Source organism: Drosophila miranda, chromosome XL (genome assembly GCF_003369915.1).
Source record: "Drosophila miranda strain MSH22 chromosome XL, D.miranda_PacBio2.1, whole genome shotgun sequence".
NCBI classification, from domain to species: domain Eukaryota; kingdom Metazoa; phylum Arthropoda; class Insecta; order Diptera; family Drosophilidae; genus Drosophila; species Drosophila miranda.
The window spans coordinates 21,112,131-21,120,716 of record NC_046673.1 but is presented as its reverse complement, the minus strand read 5'-3'; positions in this window follow the sequence as shown (position 1 = coordinate 21,120,716).

The following is an 8,586-nucleotide window of genomic DNA, read 5'->3' as shown; positions in this document are numbered from 1 at the left end:
CATTTGGAAATAACAACCAGAATCCGAGAAATCAACCGAGTTAATTGGTAATTGTATTTGCATCTGCATTTGCATCTCAGTCGGTCACACAATTGAAATTGATATTTAGCATTATACAGATACGGACACAGATACGGATACAGATACAGATATTGCTGCAGATATACAATTGCAGATACAGATGCTCTGTTGCAAAACAACTGCGAAAGATGCAATTGAAATTGAGATATTTTCGGTTCACCTCAAGCCAGAAGCCAGGCAGCAATGCAAGTCTGCATTTTGAGCAAAGAGCAAAATCCGACAAAAGCCGCTACCCCCCATCATCCCATCAACCCATCATCATCATCATCCGCCCCACTGCCCGATTATCCTAACAATTTGCACACAGAGCCCCCCTTCCCGAGATGGCCATCAATCATTTGGCGAGACGAAAGGCCACAGACCGGAACAAGAGCCAAAGTGACATCGACAAATCAATCTCTGGAAGAGATTTAATAAATTCCCTCGGTTCAGAAATAGTCAACAATTTGGATGTGACAAAGAAAATCCCAAAACGTGTTCCATTCCACGAGTTTCTGCTCATGAAATGGGCTTGCTCCCTTGCTCTCAGAGCTTCCATTACTCCCGGATTGTAATATTATTCCTTGATCCTGATTATGAGGACTCTTAAAGCTCTAGTTGCTTGATATTTCGACTCGAATTGAGGATCTTGGCCGGGCTTCCGATAAACTGAGTTCCATTCCATTCATTCCAATCCACTGGAAGTGTAAGTGAGAACAGGGAATCATTTCTATATGGCTTTGATTGTAAAATATTCCCATGTTTTTATTAAAAACATTCCTCAATCTACTGAAACTGCTCTTTGCACGAATATTTCAGGGAATGCAGTTATTGTTGAATGAAACTGTTTCACCCACCAATGCACATTTTCCACATATTTATGAGATGAAATTAAAAAAAATAAATCCAAGGATTTTTCATGTGAACTTATTTCGAGTTTATGGGGTATTTCACTTTGATGTTTAATTTTCCATGCCGTTTTCCAGTTACATAGATCCTTCCCGTGGCTAGATTGCCTCTCGACGCGTTGTATTTTTCAAATATCGACTCCTATTCCACATTCCGTGCCGATTCCACGCATTCCACAATATTCAATATTTGTTTGTGTGTGTTCGGGGGCGTCGGGGGGGTATTTACCGCGGCTGTTTACCACGCTATTTGACGCCCACTCGCGTGGCAAGCCAGGCTCCTTAACCACGCCCACACGCACGCACAGCGTGTGGGCGAAAGAGAGAGAGACAGAGGTAGAGGTATGTTTTTCTGTCACCTTTGCAGGGTACAACATTCATTGCGTCTTTTTAATTGCTGACATTTATTGAACGCTCCGCCGTGTGTTAAATCTACCGTGAGACGAGTCGAGGCGAGCCGTCAAGGAGCGGCTCCCACTGATACAAGAACAAGTAAAGGTATATGTATATATATATATACATTCTTAATGTATGTTTGCCTTTGACTTAAGTGCAAACTTATGCCAATTATGTGAAGCTTTTGCCTCAGCCAAGCCAGTACCAGGTCCCTGCTCCACGCTCAACTTTACATACACACACGGAGCTCAGGGGAACTCTGGGGCCACGGCGTTGGTGTGGATGGGTGCAGATTACACGGATCATTAGCTCAAATGAGAAAGTTCACATGTTCTACTTCCACAACAGTCCTCTCGCAGTAAACACGACGTCCAGCACTTAATCAAATGCAAGCAGAGCCTTAAAGAAGAAGCCCTCGCAAGAACTCCTAGAAAATGGAACTGGAATTGAAAGTGGAGATGAACATGGAGATGGAGTCCTGACAGAGCCAGCAGTCCCTGTCAGAACTGGGGGATTGTCAAAGCCGAGTAAAAGATGGATGCTGTATACCAAAGATGCCTGATTGAAACGAAGTAACTTTCCAGGACATACATGCGACACACACACGCAGGACACGTGCAGTTATTTGCGGAATTTTGATGGATTTTTTCAAATGATTTGCGCACGTACTCGTACAGAGAGCAGGAAAGGAAGTCCCCATACTGCTGGGGGGAGAGGTGTATCAAATGAAGCCCAGACCTCCTCACTGTTAAGGGCGAGGTGGATCAAATGGAGCGGGAAGCTCCCACCAAAGTGCAAAGCACTGTCTGTCCTGCTTCGAGTTCTGGTCCCTGGTCCCTGGTCCCTGGTCCTTGCTTCCTCGTCACTGTCCCTGAACCCCCCCCCTCCCCCTCCCCCGCCACGGCCCTGTCTCTATTCGCAGACTGTTTTGTAAGTTTGTTGGCTTATTGATGAGTGCAAAGGCCAGAACGAGAGACATGGACTGGAAGAAGGAGAGCTGGCAAATCACGCATGCCGCCAAAAACGATTCTCGTGTCTAAGCTGACATGGCAGGACCCAGCCAGGACATGAATTCAGAGTTGAAGGGGCCAAAAACGAAACAGAAAAAAAGGACATACAGACCCACAAAAGTGCAGCACCATAATGGCACTGGGCTAAAACGAGAACGAGAAATAGAAAGACCCAAAGCCAGAAAAAGAGCCAGTGGCAGAGAGACACTGAGGGGGAGAGGCAGTAGAGGGGGTAGAGAGGTCAGATATCCAAATATCCATTTCTCACTCATTGCGTTTTTGGCAACTTGCTGCACAATTAAACGGCAAATCACGCCTAGGATTTGGTAAAAGCATCCAGCATTCGGCCCGTACTGAATGCAGCAACAAAAGGGGGAAAACCACACAGAAAGCAATTGGGAAAATGGCACAAAAACTGGAGCATGGCCAAAGGCGAACCCAGAGCGAGAGGAAGCGGATCGGAGGAGGTGCAGGCGGCAGGCGGCAGGCGGCAGGCTGCTGGCGGCTGGCGGCGGACAGATTGATGACGAGTTGGGTGTGGGCAAAACCACCAGCCCAGAGAGCGAGAGGAGGTGTAAAAGAGGAGCCAGCGCCAGCGCCAGCGCCATAGCCAGAGGCAGAGGCAGCTCGGTGCAAATTGAAAGTTGGCCAAAGGGCAAAAAGTAAATTGCATAGGACATAAAGGAGAGTGGCGAAACCAATGCGGAAAGACGGCCGGAAGAGTGGGAACATACAGGGGATAACCAATTATAGTGCATTATAAGGAAAACAGAGACGAGAATGTGGAAATATGGAAGCGAGTGAAATGAGCGAAACAACAGCGATAACGAGAGACAGTTGACGAGAGATAAGTATGCAGAGACGGCAGAAAGATTTTGATATCCAAATAAAAATACAGACAGAGGGAAAGAGATCTATTCAAGGAAGGATATATCAACTAAATCTGACCAGAAATAAAATTAAAGACATTGAAAGTAGTCACATAGCGAGAAAAGAAACGAAGGGAAATGAGCAAGAGAAAGAAATATTGAGAGGGAAATAACGAGAGTAAATATCGAGAGGGAAATAACGAGAGTAAATAGCGAGAGGGAAATAACGACAGAAAATAGCGAGGGGGAAATAATGAGAAAAAATTTGCTAGCAAGAAGAAAAAAATAACGAGAGACAGTAGCGAGATGAAAATAGTGAGAGAATCACAGAGGCTATCAGTAAGCAGTAGACTCAGGACGAGGAGAACTGATCGAGTGAAGTGATACACAGAGAAGATAATGAACCAGAGCAAAAAATATGTTGAATAAAGTCTAGATACTACGAACGAATACCGAACTAAGAGAAAAAAAACGCCAGCGAGTAGGAAAAACAGTGCAAGGGAAGTTAATGCAGCGAGTAGCTAAGAACTAATGGAAGAGTAAACCACAACAAGAGCCTGAACGAGCTGGAGAAAATACGCACGAAATTCCGATAAATCGATTTCAGGGCAAACATTTTTCCCACTAAACACAAACACAACACAGACATAAAACGCACAAGAATTCCAATCCAATAAGCTCAGCAGTGGGCGAAACTATCAAATTGATTAGACCCGTGCCAGGTGAGATTCTCCTATTACCTTTTTACCGACAGCTCCTGCAACGTCCGACCATCCACACTTACCGCAAATGGATCCAAACAATAACTCACAAAAATCCTCACAATTTGCTGGCCAACAACAGGCTGAACTTGATCCTAGATGGGGCATGGGGCATCGTGGCACGGGGCATGGGGCCTGAGGGTAGGTGGCCGACAAATGCTTAGGCTTAACCCACTCGAGGGGCCCTTGGGTTAGATTGTAACCAACTCGAGTTAACCCATTAGTGTAGCGGCTGACGGGGCGGGCTGAATGCGAGGGCAGACAACGAAATAAACCAAGAGGCGAGATGGAAATGAAAAAACAATTTCATTGCAAAGTGAAACTTAGAGTCACGTCTGACAGCAGCCCAGTGGTGTGGGCGGAGATCAGAGTTGGGGATGGATATGGGGATGGGGATGGGGATAGGGATGGGGATGGGGAGAGATTGGTTAACAGAGGGGTTACTGCTGTTATTGCAAGCAAATAAATTGAAAAAGAGGAAAAGATACACGTACAAGTACAAATAGGAAAGTAAATCGACATTTATACTACAAGATACCCAATACACGGGTTCTATTAGTCGATGAATTATGGAAATACTAGCTATACAAATATATAGATAATTTAAATATATACTTATGTATATAATACATCATAAATCAAGCCTTTTTAGGGTCTAAAACCTAAAGAAAGTATCACCTAAAGTATGTTGGATATAGCTAGATCCCTGAGTTCGTTAGATCCTACAGCTCTTGATCAGGAATGTTCATTCGAATACAGTACGAGCACACCTTTCGCACCTTGGCACGAGTGCCGAGGGTATAAGATGAGAAGAGAATTACGTACAAGAAAAATCAGTCAGAGCTGCCCCTTGGCTCTACACTTTCGTCATGTTGAGTCCTCGCAATGATTGAATGCCCCAACACAGCCGCACACAGCCACACACATCCGAGAAAGAGGAGAGGGGACTCCGAGAGCAGCTCTAAATTCAATTGAAAGCCCGCTCGCCCGCTCAACCGCTCCTCGCCTGCAGCCGCTCCAACAACAGAAAGCAAATGAGGAATTTTCTCTGCATTTTTCTAGGGCACACGTACCCAGTGGGTGTCGGCTGTGTGTGGGATGTGGGACCTTGACTGGGAAGAGGTGTGTGGAGGGTGGAGGGTGGAGGAGACGGATCAAGACGTCCAAGCCAACATAAAATTTGTTGTGCAAAACATAAAAAACAAACAGAAACAGAAAACGACATGAAAATGTGGCAAGAAAGAAATAGACGACGCCAGACCAGTTCAGAGAGTAAAATACAAAAAAAACCAAAAAAAAAGAAGAGAAGAGATACAAAAAATATAGAAAAAAAAAGGAAAGAAAATACTACAAGCAGAGGAGCAAAAAAATGCAGCATGGGTAAATCATGAAAAATGTAAAGTAAGAAAATAAAGACTTACAACATGGAGAGAGGGATGAACGAAGGGAATGAGAACTAAATCAAAAAGGAAAACACGGACCAAGATACAAGTCCAAGTCCTCTTTGCTAAGAATTTTGATGCACTTAAAAGAATGTGCCACACACACACATAGTCACACACACACACACACACACGTAAAACAACAAATGGGGGGGGCCTGGCGGGATAAAAGAACTGCCACAAGTGGCACTGACGGAGGCAACGCTGATTGCCACAAGGACAAACAACACACACCAACCAGCTACCGTTAGGCACCAAACAACATTTCACTCTCGACTCTAGACTCTGTCTCCCTGTCGCCCCATCTCTATCGCACTCGCTGTCTATCGAGATAGAGAGCATCTCTCTCTCTCCCTAAAAAACTTACAAGTTTCGAGTGCTGTACTTCGCACAATGAGCCTGGGACTAAGCGAGTACGTTAACGAGGGTTAGCAGGGTGGAGGTGAAGGTGGAGCAGGGAAGCGAAGGCGAGAGGCTTCAATAGATAATGGCCAAAAGCTGTCAATTAGGAAACGGCAATGGCACTATTATTGCGGAAAGACTCTCGCTGCTAAGGAGATTACTCGCTACTCCTTCTTTACAAAAATGTACCCGTTTCTAGAGAGATTGCTGGAAACAGTAATTGGTAATTGAAATGGTTTATGACCTTTTCCCCTTTTCTATTATGTTTCATTGAGGAAGAAACTAAATTGAGCTTTATTCTTGTTCAATAAGGATTCTTCATTACTCCGTGAATTCCGTGGGGTACAGTCTTGCACTCGTTGCCAGTGACACAGCTTTCGTCGATTGAGATATTCTAATAACATTGACTCTATCATTTCTTACTTAGCCAAAAATCAGTATCTACTCTTCTCTTTGGGAACTCCCCGAACTCAATCCATGGTCGTAGCATTTCAATTTATCCATCCTGCTTATATCGAATGCGTGATGCCGCAGTCCGGCAACGAAGTGCGATGAAGTCGTGCTGAATTTGATAGCCAGTCCCCACCCAGGCGCACGACCCTTCAAAATGAAGTCTCGGGAGATGGGAGCTTAAAAACCGCAATAAATAAATCTTTTGGGCCCTCAACTCGCACCAAAAAAAAAAAAGCCTGGGCGCACACACACATAGATCGGACATCGGGCATAGCTGGGCCTGATGCTGCGGCTCTGAGGCCTGCTGTCAGGCCGCTGGTCTCTCTGATGGTCTGTGGCCACCAAAAACGGATGCGGACGCGGTCGGGACTGGGGACTGGGGACTGGGGACTGGGAGCCTGGGGTCGGGTCATGGGCCTGCATAATGACCCACAAGCATAGAGACCAGTTTATTTTATTTTTGCCTCATTTTTGTTGTACCACCACATGCCAACAACTTGGTAATCTTTTGCATCATCGAGAGCGAATGAAGTACGTGGCCCCGCACGTTGGGTCGGAGGAAGTGTCGGAGAGGATGCTGTGACTGTTGCTTCTTGGGGCGCCGCTGGAAATGCATAAACAAGCAGTCGGTCGTCCTGCTGCCAGCGGCAGACGGCAACGCCATTTGAAATTACATGGCCCTGGTGTAGGAAACTGAGAAACGAAACCAGGACCTCCCTTTCTTGGTGATGGTCGTGGTCTTAGTCCGTACAGGACGGAAACCTAAACCGATACAGAAACCGAAACCGAAACCGAAACCGAACCGACACTGAGACCCTAAAATGAAGCCGCACAGTATGACAAGAGCACAATCAAATGACAAACCGCAATTGAAAATGCTTGCTAAATTGGAATCTAAATGGAGCCTTGAGGGAGATTTACGGCACTTTGGGATATCAAAGCCACAAGATTCGCACACTTTGCGCACTTAATCGATACAGTGTTGGAAAATACTTGGCCTTGCCACATTAGCAACACTCTATCAGCTCTTCAACAATAATTTAAATTTGATTTGGGCAACTTTTCCGTGGAGCACAGACCACTGTGGGGCAGGAGGGCCTGGCACGGACACTTTCGGTTGCCGTTCGCGTACTGCTCTCTCGCTGCTCTCATATGTAGCCAGCACACAGCACGTTCTTCATTCAATGCCATGAAACGTGTTAAGGAGCCGGAGGTTTTTATTTTCAATGCAAGTCGAGTCCTGTCGAGTCCTGTCGAGCCCTGCGTGTATCCCATCTCACATGAAAGGCGTGTACGGGGAGAAAATTTAATCAGTATGGCATTGCCAGGCAGTGCGATAGACAACCTGAATTTAGATAACAAATTATGCATTGCCCTACCCCTCTCCGACCATTACGATTGTTGCACATGTGTGTGTGTGTGTGTGTGTGTGTGTGTTGGGGTGGGGGGCAGAACTTCCTCCCCTGGAGGCGACGTGACGCTAGGCTCTTTGTGGTGGCGCTTCTTCTTTTTTTTGGCCACCTTCCTAGCTCCCTGCTTTTTTTGTTTCTTTTTGTTTTGGGCAGAGGTCAGCAATTTTCATTTCAGGCTTCGAGTTGAAGCTGGGACTGAGGAAATTTAGTAGGTCGCTACGAAATGACAGTTATTGCCATTTGCCTTTCAGTACTCGCCCGCTTCCATGGCTGCCAGAGCTCCACGGAGTTCGTTTTTACACCACAATTACGGGCGATGAATGAAAATGCAATGGAAAATGCCTTTTTAAATGGACCCAACCATCAGCCAGGCAGGATCTTTTGTGGACTGTGGAGTGGGGAGTGCGGAGTGGGGAGTGCGGAGTCTGCTGTGGGTTGCTTGCCGAATTCCGTGCCATGCCCCTGGCTAGCCAAAAAGTATGCTGCAGGATTTGGCACAAAAGCGCTCAACGCTCAAAAGTATGCTACATTTTGTTTATTTCTGGCCTGTCAGTCACGTGTTGACGCAGCTTCTCTTTCGGGCTTTTTCCCCGCTCTGCCAGCTCTTCCAGCTCCATTTTTGGTTTCCCTCTTTTTCGTGGCTGCTGGCCTCCTTCGCTGTTTTGTGTTTTTTATTTTGTTTTTTTTTTTTCGGGTATAATTGCACTTTGGGTTTCGTTTCCAGCTCACTTCTTTTCGTTTCGTTCCAATTCGGTTTGTTGTTTAAGCTGGAATTGAGTTATACCACATTTTGCAGAGAGGCAGAGGCAGATGCAGAGGCCGAGGCCGAGGAACATTCGCGGAGAGCTGCAGGCTCCTGCCTGGGTCTTGAAA